The sequence below is a fragment of the Caretta caretta genome, chromosome 1, assembly GCF_965140235.1.
Source record: "Caretta caretta isolate rCarCar2 chromosome 1, rCarCar1.hap1, whole genome shotgun sequence".
Taxonomy (NCBI): domain Eukaryota; kingdom Metazoa; phylum Chordata; order Testudines; family Cheloniidae; genus Caretta; species Caretta caretta.
Window position 1 is genome coordinate 115,624,591 of NC_134206.1, and position 19,149 is coordinate 115,643,739.

Below are 19,149 nucleotides of genomic sequence, written 5' to 3' on the forward strand. Positions count from 1 at the left end.
TACTGGTCACCACTGTCAGGCAGAAGGGAGATTATTTGGGGATGAGAAAATGAAAGAGGAAACCAAGCTTCAAAAGAGGTTTGCATAACAGGCTGTACAGTATAATTAGTAAAGGAGAAAGGACAAAATGTGAGAACAATGGTATTAGAGAATAAAAATTAGTTGTGGAAGCAGAGAGAACTCTCCACAGGAATGTTATAAAACATGGCATTCATTTTAGATTTCTCTAAAGTTAGATGTTTTAAAACCACTTGCAGTAAACCCAAAATGTACTACTTAATATAGAACAGTATAAAACATTTATGATTTTTCTAAATGTGAAAATGTTACTATATGTAATGGAAAATATTTTGATAAGGTTTAATAGCTGGAAATATTTGGGAAACTAGTCTCTAGCTGAGCCCTACCTAACACTTTGATGCCAGAATATGTGTTAATGGAAAAATAAAACAAGTTTTACACCTGTATAATTGTTTTTGTTACTCTGGTTCATAGAGGGGCTAAATGTATCATCATCTCAAATACTCTCAGACACCTCTGAGCATTCTGACCATTTAAGTGTATAGAAAGTACACTTAGTGAGCATTCACCTGTAGGGTCAAATCATGCTCACGTTATTCTCATTTAAGTCAATGGAACTAACTTCTCAAATAAGATAAATAGGTTTGGGGCCAAAGTTTACAATCTAATGTTTTCTTCTTTTAAACTGGTGAAGTAGTCCTCCCTACCTTGTATGTCAGTGGAGTTAGACGTGATCCCAAAATATGTCATTCAGAGTCAAGGCATTCAGAAGTCTTCACCAGACTGACACTATTCCTAATAATATCTATGCAAAAAATGCTGCATAAGGAAAATGGTGATGGGAAAACACTGACCAATGACCAGAATCTAAGGACAAGCAGTGGTTTTTCAATTTTCTCTGAATAAATAAGTGACATGCCTACTAAAATTCCACCATAAATAAAACCAAATTCTTCTAGAATCAGTTACAGAATATTTATAATATTGGCACAAGTCAGTATTTATGAAGTGTTTTTATTTATGTAGACATGCTGTAGTTATCAATAAGATATAACCTGAGCCACATTTCAAAGATTAAACTGTTAAGGAAACTGACCCATTCTCTACTACAAGAATTCCATGTAGAAGGATAGTGAGGAAACAATAACAGAGGTACAGAGAGAGAAGAAAAAGGGATCTGTATTACCAGTAGTTATGGAGTTGGCGGTAGAATCTCCTTCTCCACCCCACTAATCATTTAAGTGATTATTTACAGCAGATCCACCTCCAAAAAGAATTCTTAATTTATTTAACTGGGTTTGCAATGGCTGAAAGTTTAGGTTTAGAGCACAATTTTTCAGTGCTGTTAAAATAAAATGTTATTTGCCAAAACAACTCTAAGGGTACATCTACATGAGAGAAAATGTGCCTTAAGACAGGTGTCTGCTAGGGATCCCGGTGTCAGTTTTCGCTGCTTTTTTTTTTTTTTTTAAACAATGTAAGGGTGGATTGGACAAACAATGTAAAGGTGGACTGGACTATAAACCTGTTACAGAACAGTATTATATAACCATATTGCTCCCAATCTATGTCATCAATTAAAAAATCCTGTTAGTTTAGGGCATCCATGCTCTGTCACAGACACACACACTACAGAACAGTAATATCTGTAGGGCAGAAAATTCCTAGAAGTGGCACTGTGGGATTCTATATTTATCCACTCGCAACAGCTTACTTGTCAAACTCACTCCAACTGCCAGAACTGTAAAATCCACTTGGCATCTGAGATATCAAGCTGTGTTCTTGGTATCTTATATATTCAAAAGCAAGAAAGATTTTGCAATCAGATATTAGTTGACAATTGTGTTGATGTAAGAAGCAAAAACACATCTAACAGATGTAATGGGATGCTATCTTTTTATAGTAAGCTAGTAATTCAGATACATAGGAAATACATATGCCTTCTTACGCAACAATGTTTTTATATAGATTTAGGACTATAACCACACTTTAGCTGAAGAACAATGTGTAAAACAGTGTGATGATCAACTTGTAAAAATTTGATTAAAAAATCTTTAACATTATAAAACAAAATATTCTTGAAGGTTGTGGAATAGTTTTAAGACTATTTTTAATCAAATAGCTTTTGAAAAGATGTTTAAATTGTAAGTTACAGAAATATCATATAGTACAGAAACAGCACCACTAATGACTTATATAGTTATTTTTATAGTACTCAGAAGTTAACTTTCTTAATTTTAAAATGCTTACATCTATACAAATTAGTCACACATAAAACTATATAAACAAAGCTAAGTTTAGCCTTAATGGAAGCACTGCCACAGCACACTAAATCTACACCTAGTACCATCTGTTTAGATAATATGGCAATAGTACCTTAGATAGATCATTAAAATAATCAGTTTCTGTTGAGTGCAGTTTTTTAGTTGACACCACACCCACCACACACCATCCCTCATGTCAAGCTTTCATTTGTTTCCACCTCTGGGGGGGAAGGGGAAAAAGTCAGCCTTTTGACAAATATTTACCTTTACACAAAATTTCTGTATGCTATTGTTTCTTTTACATTTACTACAAAAAAACCCTCTAATATAAAGTTTATAAGAATCCTCAGAATCATACAAAAATTACCTCAATCTTTGTGTGTATATAGCTATATAAAGAATAGTTTTGGCATCTGGAAAAGTTATGAAATATCCTTCAATTTGAGTAAGATATCAAATCTAGTTTCACTATGTAACCTGAAGCAATATCCCAAAATGGTTTATTCTAATATCAGTTCTGTAATAATTTAAAAAACTCTCAACCCACTGTGGAAAATAGTGTGTGTATATAGACCATGTGATTTGCCAATTGTTTCTCCCAAACTGTAAGCAATCTACAAGTACAGTGTGGTGGAAGTAGTATGAATTACCCAAGTCTTATAATTTTAGAGTTAATAGCCTCCCAAAAAAGCAACATTTGAAAATGGATACGTAAACCTGCACTTTCTTTCCTCCAAAATATCTTACTTAAGCTGCTATGTAGGGGAGCGACAGATTTTACGGTTAAGTCTATAAACTAAATCTCTCCTCCTGTGACAGCATATTGAGAGCTCCCCCATCTTCTTGCAGATAAGTTTCAAACCACAATTTGTAAGGCACAGCCACAGCCACATTACAAGAAACACTGACAGCTTGAAAAATCATACCGCAACCTGAAAAATTTGTACCAATAGCATATTAATACTTAACACTGCGGAAACTGAAAGATTGGAGGGAGAAAAAATTATTTTTCCAGTTTGTTTACTTTGGTATTTGATAGCACTCTATAAAATCAGTTTCACTATTTTGTTGATGGGCAAGTACACTTCCCATGTCATGCACTAAAATGACACTATCACTCTCATGCATTGCTCTGAAACAGCTCATATGGATACTCTCCCCCCAAAGCCCTTCAATAAAGGAACAATGCACTGATGAAACTAAAAATGCAGCAGACAGGTGTATGCACAAAGAGAAGAGCTGGGCATGAGAAGGTCTGAACTTAATTACATAAAGGCTCTTTGTAAATATCAGGGAAACAGAAAAACCCTATTTAAAAAAAAAGTTTCAAGCTCTAATTTCAGAACAAACTCTGTAAAAAAGTGCTCTACCAGAAAAAGTGTTTTTTGAATGAATCAGTTTTTAAAAATGCATAGTTGTCAGTGTACCTTTAGTTCATATGATGAATGTATTGAAACATATGTATATTCAATGATTGCTCAATTTCAGTTCGGGGGAGTGGGGTTGAAGATTCAGAAGCAAACAGGACATGGTTCCCGAGGAGGAAAGGGAGGAATAAAACAGTATCTTTCTTCCGAGTGGCTCTCCGCTTCTTCCATACCATTAACCCCATTTTATAAAACCAAAAAGTTTTGGAGAGTCTTTTCCCATCTAGTAATACAGAAAGAGAAGGTGGTCATGACACCCCTAGATTTTAGGCTGAAAAGCAATCTTACCTGAAAGTAAAAATAAAAGAGTCCAGGAAACTGGCTTAACACTGCCATTAAAACTTTTGCGATCCTCTCTGTAATATAATTCAAACAATTGTAACACAAACCTGAGCGCCTTACATTTAAAATCATTATCTATGACCAATGGAACAGTTCAGATATACTAGTAGAATAAATGGAAACTGGCTCAAATAATGTACTCCTCCCGCATCCAGGTCGAATGTGCATAAACAGAATGCATAAAAGGTACTAAAACTGCAAAAATATGATTCTGCAACAAAGAAAGAGAACCCCCATACCTAGATGTTTTTCCATAAGCTACTTCCTAATATGGGAAAACTATACTAAACTGAGGCTCGGCTGTAGTCATACCTTTCTAGACCTAGATAATTTCAAGTGAAGGCATACCAGATTTTGTTCTTACTTGGCAACAACAATATAGCCTATTGAATTCTAGGCTGCTTCTAATGTTATCTGTTAAGCATATTAATGATTGAATGCAATTCAGCAAAAGTGATCTCTATTACATTAAAGGTAAAATTATATGATACATATAAAAATTAGACTATATCAATTTTAATTAACCCTTCCCAGCCATGACACTATAAGCTACAACCATTTTTCATCATCAGCTTTACACAGTGCTACAACAGACTTGTTTTTTTCCTTAAACCAAAGCAAATTTCAAGAGAATCAAAATTTCCAAGTATCAGAACCCTATTTCAGTAGTTAAAAAAAGGAAATCAAAGAACAAAAATAAATCATGACCAGACCCATTCTGAAAGGCAAATTAAAGGAATCTGACAATTGTTGGAGATAGGAAAGAAGTCTTTGTACCCTACTTAAAATATCTATTGTGATTTTTTTTAAATATATTCCATTTAGACAATAAAAAGATTTGCGTATCCTTTGGAAGGTCAGCGTTCAAGACCATAAAACTTCTTCAGCCCTGATCCCGCTAAGATTTACATACTTACATCTTTAAACTGTATGTACATTGTGAACAATCCCATTGATTTAAGTGGGTCACTGATGGGTCAATTTAAATGAGTTTTTATTTTATTCTAACCCATGCCCTATTTCTATTTTTCAATTTTTAAAACCCAATACTTATTTTCAAATTAATTTTTCTGCTTTTTAATCTATTGCCTATTTTTTGCCTTTGCCTAGTTTTCCTTTTTTTTTAAAAAATCATCCATATAGTACAGAAAATATGTTGTTTTTCCTATTTTTCCCCAAATTATCAATCCTTCCCTTTCTCTATTGACTTCATCGGATTAAGTCCCCTTTGATCCATTCATGTTCTTTAATGGATTCTGAAAGTACTTAATGAATAAGTTTCAGAGGAACAGCCGTGTTAGTCTGTATTCGCAAAAAGAAAAGGAGTACTTGTGGCACCTTAGAGACTAATCAATTTATTTGAGCATGAGCTTTCGTGAGCTACAGCTCACTTCATCAGATGTATACCGTGGAAACTGCAGCAGACTTTATATACACACAGAGAATATGAAACAATACCTCCTCCCACCCAGCTATTACCAGCAGGACAGTGGGGTGGGAGGAGGTATTGTTTCATATTCTCTGTGTGTATATAAACTCTGCTGCAGTTTCCACGGTATACATCTGATGAAGTGAGCTGTAGCTCACGAAAGCTCATGCTCAAATAAATTGGTTAGTCTCTAAGGTGCCACAAGTACTCCTTTTCTTTTTAATGAATAAGGCTATTCTCACTCCACAAGCAGTCCCATTAAATCAATCGCAAGGTACTATGCAGGAGTACAGAATCTGGCTGTAAATATAAGTTGACTATTTAAACTGCATGGCTACCAAAAGTTCATCATACAATTTAGCATATGCACTTTGACAAATTAAAGACTGCGTGACTGGAGAACATATGATCTACGATGCAACTTAGGCCCTGATCCTGCAAAGACTTACAAATGTTCTTAACCTTTCACACTACAAGTAGGCCCATTGACTTCAATAGAACTACTCACCAGGCATAAGGTACCTAAGTTTTCGCAGGATCAGTGTCACAATGTGATAGGTAGGATGCAAATGATAAAGAAAAATTAAGAATGTTTTTGACACTGCTTTTAAATCACAGTAAGACTATCTTTCAGAGGCCCCAATTCTGTGAGGGGAAAGAAAAAAGTTTAAAAATGGAGCAAAATGACTTTAAAACAGAAAAAGAGTAAAAGGTTATAAAATGGCTGTGAACAATGATATTACAAGACAGTAAAGGTAAAAAATGCACATCAGCCATGCAAACAACTTTACTCATTACGGCTTAATGGACAAGCTAGTGTTCTTTTAAAGTAAGACTATATAATCTCAAAAAGAAAAGGAGTACTTATGGCACCTTAGAGACTAACCAATTTATTTGAGCATAAGCTTTCGTGAGCTACAGCTCACTTCATCGGATGCTGTAGCTCACAAAAGCTTATGCTCAAATAAATTGGTTAGTCTCTAAGGTGCCACAAGTACTCCTTTTCTTTTTGCGAATACAGACTAACACGGCTGCTACTCTGAAACCTATATAATTGCAGATCATTAAGATTCTACATGCATCCTTTAATAGCCCGAGTGCTTATTAAGATGGGTCATCTTCTGATACTTGTGCTAAACACAAGCTTGATTACAACCCAATTTTAAAACAAATACAAATTCCATAACCCTTACACAGATATCTGATTAAACTCCTAATATTCTCAAATTAGGTCATTCAGAATCCTCAATATTATAAAACGAAGTGTTTTGATGTAAGAAAATGTTAATCATTCAGTGTCAAGTGGAGGGTAGATCCCTTATTATAATGTTTATTATTTGAGATGATAGTGTTAATTTTCCTCTTTACAGATGTTAAATAGAATTCAAAATTTAATGTAAAAGTAAGTCCACAATAGAAATATTTTGTACAATCGCAGCACTGTTAATAGAGTCAGAGTGACTACAAAACCCGACAGAACAAAGCAGTGACAAGTCATCTAAAAATTAAAAACAGGAGAAAAGGGAGCACTTGGTAAATTTAGATTCTTAATTATTTACATTCCTTTTAAAGAAAATATTTAACAATAAGCGCTTGCTTAAATATTTTTGTATTCAACCTTTATGCTTGAAACTCTCACCGTTTCCCTTTAGTAGTCATAATATTGTATCCATTTTGTCATTTTTAATTAAAAAACATAAGCCTGTTAAAGAGAGACAAGAAAAAATAATCAACTTCAACATATTTTATTTGACAAATTTGTAAATTTGACAAAGTAAGTCTTAATCAGGATTATGAAGGAATCTGTGTAAGGCTGACTAACAAAGGATACGGTATCATAAAATAGAACAAATGGAAAGAGGGTAACAACTAGCTGCCACCAATTTCTAATTCTTTAATGCTACAGAAGGCGCATAGACCAGTGGTTCTCAAACTAGGGCTGCCGCTTGTTCAGGGAAAGCCCCTGGCAGGCCAGGCCGGTTTGTTTACCTGCCGCGTCCGCAGGTTCGGCCGATCGCGGCTCCCACTGGCTGCGGTTCGCCGCTCCAGGCCAATGGGGGCTGTGGGAAGCAGCGTGGGCCAAGGGATGTGCTGGCCGCTCTTCCTGCGGCGGCGAACCGTAGCCAGTGGGAGCCGCGATCGGTCAAACCTGCGGACGCGGAAGGTAAACAAACCGGCCCGGCCCACCAGGGTCTTTCCCTAAACAAGCGGTGGCCCTAGTTTGAGAACCACTGGCATAGACAACACTTTTCACTGATAAGAGAATACACAACTGTACCATTAAACCTGTATACTACTGTCAGTTTCATCTTATTTAAACTGAGTTGCCATGCAATACTACACACTGAAGTACTATGTCCTCAAGTTACACTGTTATTATGTATAGATTCTTTTCTAGGTTTACAAAACTTCCGAGTTTTGGTCTAAGCCAAAAGAGCTGCCAAAATGAAGCTGCAAGTTTACTGATAAATGTTAGTCAAAGCTAAACAACAAAAAATAGGGACTTTTGTATCACTGATGGGTTTCTTCTTATGACCTCCACGTGTCAGCTTCTTGCTCCTCCCTCAATTGCAAAACTGAAGAGTGGTGTTGATACGTTGACTAGTTTTTGCCAACGCTTCAAAAATTTTAAATAAAATAAATAAATGCTTTCTTCTGACACAATATGCTCAAATTTTTGCTGCTTCATACTTTTTCTAAAAGGGAGTTAAGTAATATTGTACACATTTGCAATAGCTTATAAACTGATTAAAAGGGAGTCTTAAAATGAAACAAAATGTGGTTTTAATTGGCAAAAGTAAATGCTCAATGCCAATTTTACTGAATTTAGCATTTTTTCCAGCCAATCCAATTTTATAAGTTAGTTGTTGGACAAATGCGAACTTTAAATTACAATGGGATCTTGTATTTCTGCTCCACTGAAGAGATAGCAAAATTTATTGTAGAATTATTTTAAGTTGTGGGGCAACATTAACTTGTAGCTGTCTGTATTTCCACTCCATAGAATCCAAAATCCTTGCCACTTCATCATGCAATAGTTGTGAAATTTAATAACCCTTTTAGTATGTTTAGAAGTACAGCATACGTCCAGGAAAATGAACATGTGGTTTGTCATTATGACAGATTAACAAAGTGCAGCCCCAAAATGTTCCCTACAGACACATGCACTGCTTTTTGCACTGAAAGGTTGAAAAATCCTTCCCTGGTCATTATACAAAATGGCACCAGCTTTTCAACTAAGCACTGAATTTCTTTCGAACTGCATTCATTTACTTTGACACGGATGCCATCCAAGACGTATACTGAAGATGAGAAATAGAAAACACCAAATAAAAACATGCTGCAATTAGAAGAAAGGAAGGGGAAGACCCTACATCTATGCTACATTGGGTTGTCATGTGACCAGAACTAAAGCTAAGAAGGACATTCTGCTCTGTACTCAGTTTTCCTCTAAGAAGTGGTGCTATTGATTCAGCGAAGTGGCAGTCTTAATTCATTAATGTCTCTAAGATACTCTGATAGTCTTAGAAAGAAGTTCAAAGTAAATTATTATTAATATGGTAAGTTAAACTCTGCCTTCCTAAATTACTCCCGTAATGTTAACTGGATTTAGCGGTTTTCATCTTCTGCCCTACACTCCTAGTGTAGTGTAGCTGAGAGCTGTTGAACGGATATATTTTGCCACAGAGGTGGCTAAAACGTCAGATGACTAAGTAATTGTTGTATAGTTTTTAAAATACTTTGGGAATCATATGAAATGAAAGGCTTTAAAACATCTGAACAGAAAAGAAATACCATCTTTATAACAATACATTTAATTTAATATATAATTTTAAAAAAATGTTTTCTTCTCAAAATTATCTAAGCCAATAATGAACAGCCAGCTGCTCTTCAACATTTAATGACCTCTTTTAAAAATAAATACAGGACACTATAGCTGATAAATGCAATCATTCCAAAAACAAACTCAGTCCTTTTCTATGAAGATCAGCTTTGGTAACTTTCAGCACTAAGCAGCTAATAACCCCCAGTGCTAGCAGAATCTAGCTTCCTGCCGCAGCATAAGCAGCAGTACACTTCCCTTTACCAGTCCGCCCCATCCATCTTCCCATTGATGGCTCCAAATTGGACTGAATGCTCATATTTGTGTCAGCCTGACCCACAGCTACTGTAAGAAGAGACTGCTGCCATTACTAAGGAAAGCAGCCAACTCCTGCGTAGAGCAGAAGCTGCTAGCAGCTGAGAAAATGAAAAGCACCTACCCACGTACTATAAAAAAGGATGGAATTTAGTACACATGCTTTACTGAACGCAGTCCTCAATCTCTGTCCCTTCAAAAAGCTTCCAAATCCTTCTGTATCCCTTTTTCTATTAAAATAAAAATCAGCCACAAATAATCTCGACCTTCCAGACCCGCAAAATATTAACCCACATCAGGAAAAATATTATCATTCTCCCTTCTTAAAAAAAGACAATAAAATAAATTTGTAAAACAGAACTTCCCTTTAGGTCTGCCAGTGCATTTTCTTTTATTGTTGATCAGTTCAAACTAAGATATTTGGGATAGGGACCAAGTCTTGTACAGCATCCAACACATTAAAAAATAATCCAAGTAGAATCCTTAGACAAGGTGGCAAAAAGGCGAAGATGTGCTGCCCATCACAGTATCCCAGCTCTTTGCTAGGAGACTAACAGCACTACTGATTGATTATGGACCATATCCTGGCTCCCAACCTGCCTTTCAATCAGGAGTAAAGACATTTATTTAAAAATAAAAGCATTCACTTCACAGAGCCCTCCCCGATTTGAAAAGCAAACCTATATTATGTTTCCTATAGCAATGGATCTTGATCACACTCCACACACTGTATACCTCAATATCTACGTTACACTACATACACAGTTACCTAAAATACTTCACAGGTGCAACATGGCTGAGGTTAAAGTTGCTGAAGAAACCACTTTTCTGATTTCTATGTATTTAAATTTTCCAACTCAGGCACTACATTAATGTAATGTATATTTATATCTACATTCCTTAGAAGACTTTGAAAGTTGTCCTTTCTAGACCATTGCATGGTCATCTTGAGTTTTACCTACTTCACAGTATAAATACATACAAGTTGCATATCACCACATGGAAACCTATGTCAGTTTTGACGCTGACCTCATCTACCAGGCAGGAAAGAAAATCGCATTGCCATATAAAGCTTATTTCTGACATTCACAAAACATTCTGTTATAGCCCAGCAAATACAGTGGACACTTAGGTAACTAACCAAGAGTTTTTCATAACATTCAGTATTTTTCAAATTCAACACTTTACTGAAAGGGGCTGGTACACTCTGCTTGTTTCTATGCATATTTAGAACAGTTTTAAATTAATAATGCTGAGAATTGCTAACCAAGATTCTTTTCTGCACACTTGAACTTATACACTTAATAAAGCCTACTAAATCTTAAAAATACCTCTGTTAAACCAACTCGCTATACAAGAAGTGTTTTTTCTCATGGGTTCAAAATTTAGGATCCATTCTTTTGTTAACAAAATGGAAACAAATTCATCTACTATGTAGAAGATATATACTTTACACAGATCTGTTCTTGAAATTCAACTTTCAATTCCATTTCATGTTTTCATGCACTATAAATGAATTATTCTCATTTGTATTAATTACAAATAACAAATCATACATTTATGTAGCCCCTTCAGCATGAAAAATTTCAAATAACTTTAAAAAACTAAACACCATAAAGAACTGCTTCACCCACTATTAAAGTGAACTATAACATCAGTTTAACCATACAAACCACCGCTACAGAATAATATATGATAAACTTGCTAATGTATCTAATAGCAACTGCAGGGAGATTTCGCTTGATAAAATGCAATTATCTAAAATGGAAATTGGCTTGGAACATTTGGGTCAACACTCAGTCTTGCAAAAAGTGCTATGGGTTGTTTAATGACCACAAGTCATCAGGACCTTGTTTAATATCTCTTCCAGAAGATGGTACCTCATAACTGTGCCATACCAGCACGGGAAGTTGGTTTTGCTGACACATCAAGTTACTGCACAGCAAGCCAGGTTGTGAATGTATGGCGCATCAACTTCCCACACAGTAACATCCTGTGTGGACACTGCTACAGTGCACTGAAAGTTCTGGAGTGCAACTTGGCTTGAAAGCATAGTTAGCCAAGCAAAAATCCTGAAGTGTTAGACTTGGCTAACTATAGTTTCAAGCCAAGCTGAACTCTAGGACTTTCACTGTGCTGCACTAATGTCCACACAGGACACATTACTGAACAGCAAGCTGGTGTGCTATAGTCACTCTCCGTCTAGTTGAGCACTTAGAGGAAATTATGTTACCTACTAAATGACCAAGATCGGCTGAGTTTTCCAAGGAGATATTCCATCCAAATATTGATAGCGGTACCACCCTACTTAACTTGTGAGTGTTTACAAGATCTCACCCTATGGCAACTGAAGACATTGTGGTATTTATGTATACCTTAAATATGATAAAAAGAAAATGCACTTTCTTTAGATATTTTCCTTTACAGGAAGTGAAAAAGCAGGTCTCCTCCACAGCAACTTCGCCCATCCCCAGAGGCTATCCCTCCAAAACCAGGATGAGCTATTTTGATGGAGCATCATCCAATGAGGCTTATCCAGCATCATGCACCACTACTAAATTCATTTTGAACTAAAAACACTAGAGAAACTAAATTTATAGCAAATCACTGGGAAATTACTTCAAAACTTTTGACTAGTTCCACAAATAAAATTCCTAACATAGAAAATGTAATGATTACAGCCATGCCTTGAAAAAATCCATTTATCAGGTTAAATGGAAAGTTTTCCCTGATAAGTGGGCCTAAACTATAAGTTTTTGTAGAATTTGAACTTTTATTTCAGAAACAAAAATTTCTAGACCACGTTGTTATGTTAAAGACAGCCTTTCAACCCTGAGCCAAATGTAAACTAATAAAGTATTGTCTCCATGAGTCTGTAGGCAGTTCTGATGCTGCTGGCAGCTCATAACTTGCCAAGCAGCAGCACCCTGAGTAACTCCACCAAGAAGCAGCAGTGTTAAGAAATAGACGACTCTGGTCAGTTTCATTACTGCTTATCAGAACTGTAGCCAAAAATGAAGCTACTGGAATCTCAAATTTTAGGTTGCTGCTGAGGAAAGCCATGGGCATCAGCAAAGGAATACACAACAGTTACCAACAGTGGAAGAGAACACAATAAGAATAAATTGTAGGTAAGAAAAGAATAGCAGACCTTTGTCCTGCTCTCTCCCCTTTCAGCAGCCAGGAGATGCTGGGAGAGGTGTAGACTGGTGCAGACCTTTCCTCACCCAACTACACAGAGCTATCAGGAAGCTTTCAAGGGAAATGAAGAGGGGGAAAGAAGAAGAGATAGTAAGTTCCCTCTGTTACAGCAGCCAGTGAGATGCTGGAGTTTCAAATTTATCAGACACCTACTACCCAGAGATCAATATAAGGAACCATGTAGAGGATAGATGACTAATTACTACCTTTGTGTTTCTTTTGCAGGACAGCAAGGGGAAGAAGATTTGGAAGATTATTATAAGGCTCAAGAAGCTGGAATATGCCTTTCACCTCTGGGTAATAATCCAAATACAGTTGACACAGGCAGTGTCAAAATGTTTACCATCTTAACGCTGTTCACTGGCCTATAAAAAGTTATTTGCAAATTTTAGTCATGATGTTAGTAGGCAAGAGTGCCTCCAATCTCCACCCCTACTGCACAACTGGCCTCCTTGTTGGAAGTCTCAGAAAAGAAAACAAGGAATAGTTATGAAGACTGAAATGCTCTCCGTTGGGACATACTGGTGGGATAGCAAAACTTGAAATATAAACAGAAAAAACTTGACTGCTTGGGTCAGACAGAAGATTTCAGTTTTCAGAGTTGTAAAGACAATATCTTTTAGAAGCACTAAAATCACTAAGCTACCTAAATCTTATTTCGTAGTTACAGTTATGTCTACAATCCAAATATAAGATGTATTGGCATCATAGTTCCTAAGCAGTGATGACAGGCTAAAATTGCTTAAGAACAGTTGCAACAGACAGCAGAGTAATGACACTTCTAGAGGAAATATTGTTAAGCTAAAAAGGGACCCTTTCTAAGAAGCTCTCTTCTGGTAAGTACTTAAAAACCTAGACTTCTCCTCCTTTCTAAGCTACTGGCCCACCAAGTTCTGGAGAACAGAAGCCAAAAATGGCAGAGCTAACCTGTATATATATATATATTTGGCATTAGGACAACACTATTGTGCCATCACTGAAAAGAAGCCTGATTTCCTATTGTTCATTAAGCTGCTACAGCAATAGCATGGCCTTCAGAGACAACTACCAAATAAGAAGGTAGAAAAAGAAATGGAATCCAGATACACAAAGGGCAAAATTAAATAAAAAATGTAGATGGCACTCAAATTTTTAAACCAACACAGGAAAAAAAAACAATTTTAAGTGAAATTCAATATTTAGTTCACAACTTGATTTCAATACACACAGCTATTTACAGTGCAATGGTCGTCTAACAGGAGACATAAAATACCTTACAAACTACATTATATGGGCCAAGAAGATTAATCAAAGTTGCAATTCTAACCTGAATTACTAACCTATTCTGCCCACACAGAGTCTCTCTGTAGGTTTGTTTTGGGGTTGTTTTTTTATTAACTTAAAAGTCATATCTTTAATTTAGGTATTATTTTGGTCCCCCGTCCCCAGCACCTGTAGACTGCTCAATATTACTGATTATTAGTCTGGCTACCATGACACAAACATAAATGACAAGTATCAACTTGCCACAGTGTACTGACTTTAATGGCATTAAATGTAACACGGTTTCTACAAAAGTGAAAATACAGTTTTAGATATATATGCAAAGTTAAAACTCACCAAATACAAACATATAGCATCTGAAGGTTGTTTCGGCTTTGTTAGTTTGTTTTAATCGTGTCAGGTGCTGGGTTTGACTTATTAAATAGGTACAAAGGGTCTAATATTTTCTAAACATGTTTTATAAACATGTATTACCATATATAAAAACTGAGTTCCATTCCTAGTAAACGAATCACAGGTGTTAATTTTTGAATACTAATGCTTGTCAATGTTTCAAATACCACATTAAACTCTTCTGAAAACTTTATACAATACCAACTTTCCATTAGAATGTAAACTTTACCATTTAAGATGAAATAAGTACTAGATGTTACCTAACTTAAGCTAAATAAGTAAGTTGCAGGGGATGAAATCATTAAAAACAGAAATGCAAATAATCAGTTTTGCCTTTGCCAATTTGCCTTTATTTTACTCACACAATATTTATTCAGGATTTATTGTCACATAAGGAACTGGACATATTAAGGCTGGTTATTTTATTGACGGGGTTATCATTTGAGTCCTAGCTGAGCATTGTTTTCTGCCCCTTTGCTAGTCGGGCTCTGAGCTACACAGCGAGACCTGAGCTGTACTTAAGTTAAGCCATGTTCGAAGTAGCTCGCCTCCGGTGTCAGCCTGCAGAGCAGGGTGAGTGGCGAGCCCGGCGGAGTCCCAGACCCCGGCTCGAGACGCCGCCACGCGGCTCTGCCCTGCCCCTTCCCCAGCACGGACCCTGCTACAAAGCAGCAGCAGCAGCAGCTGTCAGACACGCAACAAAAAAAAAAAAAAAAAAAAAACTCCGCGAGGACAAGGCGCTTGTGCGGCTCCATCGCCCGGACCGGCCTCCCCGCAGACACAGCGACCGAACGTGGCAGCGACCTCCCCCTCCCGCCGGCCGCTTCCTGCGGCCCCGGCCCCGCCAAGCCCGAGTCCCACCCACCCCGCCCCCTGGGGCTGCCCCCGACGCGGGGCTCCAGGCCCGGCGGGGCAGCGGCCCTAGGCCCGGCAGCGCCCCCCGGGGCCACCCAACTCCCCGGCAGCGGCCGCCACAAGTTTGCGGCGGCGGCTGCCGTCCCCGCTCTCACCTCGGGCCGGGCAGCGCTGGCTCGCGGCGGGGCGGGGGCCCGGCGCTCTCCGGCCGAGGGGCGGGAGCGGAGCAGTAATGGCAGCGGCGGCAGCGGAGAGAGGGGAGGGGGGGGTCTCCCAGGCGGGCTCCGCTCTTTGTCTCGGCGGCGGCGGCGGTTGGCTCCCCCGCGCGCGCTCTGCCCCCTCCCCGGCGGCTGCGTCCTCGTGAGGGGCCGAGTCCCCCCTTCCTCTTCCTCACCCCCTCCCCCGGGCCGGCCGGACGTGCCCAAGGCCCCGGCGCTGCTGCCTCTCCTCAGCCCGGCGGCGGCAGCGGCAGCAGCAGCAGCAGCCCCTCCCCCCGCTACACACCCCTCCCCTTCCCTTCCCTTCCCTTCCTGCCGCGGCCGGGATCGGCCGGGAGGGGCGGGCCCCTGGGCTCCCCCTTGCTCGAGCTGGGCTGGGCTGGCTCGGGCAGCTGCAGGGGGGGCTGCTCCTTCCCTCCCTCCGCCCCCCAACACTTGAAGTTCTTTTGGGGGGAGTGGGGTGTCCAGGCCCCCTCCTAAGGGCGGAGTCGCTCAGGCTGCAGGACGGCCAGGATCGGGCCCACGGCTGGGCCCGGGCCCGCCGGCGCACACCTGGGCGCTGTGAGCCGGGGCGGGCTCAGGAGGAGCTGGTGGCCGGGGCTGCGCGGCCCGGGGCGCGTGGGCCGAGCCCAGGCTGCGTATGCCGGGCGGAGGGGAGCCAAAGCAGGTCGCTCTGACTGTAAACTGAGCAAAACTGACCTGGAGAGAGAGAAAAGATGGAGCCGCACAAAGCCGTTCCCCCACCCACCCTCTTTTTGACTCTAGCCGCGCCACAGAGTTTGCAGCGCGATGTGTGCCGAGGGCGTCCTTCGCAAGGGACACTCCGCCTAACACCTCCTTTGTCAGGGCTTCACTCGAGAGGATTTCAGTCATTTCTCCTGCTGAGCTGCAAATGTTTCCCTCTCCTTCCCGAGGAGCTGAATTGGGGTTAGCTGGCAGGGCTGGGGACAAAGCGCTTGGCCTGCCCACTAAAAATAGAAAGCATTCAATGTTATTCCCCGAAGTGCCACCCTAGGGAAGGGAACTTTCAGGAATAGCATCACAGCGTCTAATCGAGCGGATTGGCCAAGTCTGTGAGGTCGCTTGCAGAAGCTCTGCCTCCTGGAGGCAGGACTGGAGCGGAGGGAATACACCAGCTCAGAGAGCTCCCTAGTAAAAAGGTAATGGCAGTGCTGTGCTGTCTGTGTGCAAAAAATTAAATGCAAAATATGGTTACTGCAATCGCACAGTTGTGACTTTAAGAGCACAAAAATAGGAAATGTCTAAGTTAAATCCTCATAACTTTAATGTAGCCATATTACACATCTAGTTTTTTGGATTATGTTGGGATGGTACAGTAAAGTAATAATACTTGAAAGCATGTGTACTATGAGAAAATTAGCGTTGCTGCTTCCCATGAGAATCCTGAATTTTGCATTCCCTGGCTTTTTTCCCATTGTAAACATTCAACTTTTATATTTTGTTAACAGATTTTTGTATTTAATTTTCCTAGGTTCTCCTCGGCTCTTCTCCGCTCCAAAACAAAAAACTGTGTGCAAGACAGGAAAATTTATGAAATCACAGACATTTTCCACCAAAGACATACTACTGCAAAAGTATGCAACACACCAGTCCTGTTATGTCTGCATCTCTACCCCAGTAAAGTATGCCAGGTAGAAATGCTCACATGAGATACACCTTAAATGAGTCAAGCAACCACTTTGTCAATGCATGCACTGACTGTAGGTTCAGTGACATGCTCTAACTCAGCCCCATTGAAGTCAGTAGTAAAGGCATTGGCAGGATTTAGCTCCTAATTGTTTGACACTAACAATTATATATATATAGTAATAAAACAAATCTCTGCCCACATCATTAACACTACCATATCAGTTTCATTTTGCTTTAAAGTCATTTTCACTTTAATGTTCTTAGTAAATCAATGGTGGGGTTTCAGATATGTTTGTTTGGAGAATGTTTTTAAACAAACAATGTTATAGACACTTTTAAATGGAAAAAAAGGTCTGTTGGTCTTATATTTTATAAATGTTTAAAATAATTGAAAATTTAGGCCAAATCTTAAATGCATGCTGCAACATATAAAAATGTCTACTGCCCGTGCTCAGTTCAGCATTTTTTAATGTTAGTAACTGGGCGAATCCTCCTTCAATAGAAGTCAATGGGTGTTTTGCTACTAACACCAGAGGGGGCAGAACTGAACTCATTGTTACAGATGAGAGGCAGCATGGTCTAATACAGTGGTCTTTAACCTTTTGGGGTCTGCAATTCTCAAAATACCAGCAAATCATCAATGACCTGCCCTATGCGGAAATAACAAGGGGCTATTTTGTGGGGGTAGGTGATAACGGGGTAGGAGCTGCTGGTTGGAGACTTGTAGGGGAGGCTGGCTCTACTGGAAGGTGGGTGGGGTTTGATAATGTCTGGGTGCTGTGGGTTGAGGCCACTAATGCGGCTAGGTAGGGGACTTGTGGGGTAGGTAAGAGGGACTGGTGCTGTTGTGTTCTCCCCTCATTCTCTCCTCATATCGCCTCATTTTCAATGAGCATCACTCATTTTTGTCCAAAACTTATTTACATTGCACACACATTTGGTGTCCCCTCAATTTTACTGCTAAAAATTATTTGAATCAAAATTAAAGAATTCTGAGACTGAAGTTATAGCAAGGTTATTTACACTAAAGGAAGGAATCCCACAGTGTTTGGACATTGGGAAGTTGAAAGGTACGAATGTGCCTTCTCCCCATTAAATTGCACTCAGGTTCCAGGGCAGCACTGCTCTGGCTGCACACACACTGTTAATTCAGCTCCTTTTCTCTGCCTTAGAGCTGTGCGTTGTGGGCTGGGAGGAAGACAGAAATATTCCAGTGTTAGTTTTAGAGGTGAGCCAGCAAGAGATGGGAGGGAAATAAAGGAACTGTACCTTTCTTTAACCTCCTCAAACTATGCCCGAGTCCTAGTACCCAAGAATTTTTTGGCCTTATCTGGTGAGGTAGGCACCACTTCCTGGTGGTGGTGCCCAGGGGTTGGCAGGACTCACAGTATTGCCAACCCCAAATGTTCAAAAATAATGAGATTGGCTTTAAAATCATGAGATTATGTAAAAACAATATATTTGGTGTTCTTTATATTTGCCTTCTGCTTTTTGAGCCTTTAGAGTGCACTGGGGGTCACATTTTGAAGCTATCTCCACAGCCACGAGGGCTAGAAACTTACTTTTTCTTTAAGAATTAAGGCTGAATTCATCACATATCCACTTGACTCCAAGAGCTGGGACTTTAAGAAAAACAATAATTATCATGAGACTCATGACAAAATCATGAGAGGTGGCAACACTGCATCTATACAATGACTATATAGGATTAGAAGCTGGGAACCCCTGAGTTCTAATCTTAGGCACTGATCACTCCTGGGCTATGGGTAGGGCTTTACCAAATTCATAGCCCTGAAAAACACATCATGGACCGTGAAATCTAATCCCCCCCCATGAAATCTGGTTTCCAGCTGGGGGCTCCTACCTTGTGTAGGGCTGCTAGTCCCAGCCAGGGATGGGGAAGGACAAGACTTCCTCTTCCCCTGCAGGGGCCACTCCTGGGGCGGGT

General features: G+C 39.5%; 1 protein-coding gene across 4 annotated transcripts in view; it reads right to left on the bottom strand.

Annotated features, from left to right (window-relative positions):
- Positions 1 to 16,386, bottom strand: part of NCK2 (NCK adaptor protein 2) — a 164,108-nt gene extending 147,722 nt beyond the window's left edge. Inside the window, exons 1-2 of one of the 4 annotated variants that reach the window (XM_048856922.2) lie at positions 15,489 to 15,773; positions 12,773 to 12,873 (exon numbers count right to left, since the gene is read on the bottom strand). The gene's annotated coding sequence lies outside the window, so the exon portion shown is untranslated. Of the gene's footprint in view, positions 1 to 12,772; positions 12,874 to 15,488; positions 15,776 to 16,250 lie in introns of those variants that run through there. The other 3 variants (XM_048856933.2, XM_075130230.1, XM_048856913.2) reach the window with 3 other exon arrangements.
- Positions 16,387 to 19,149: the final 2,763 nt, after the last annotated feature.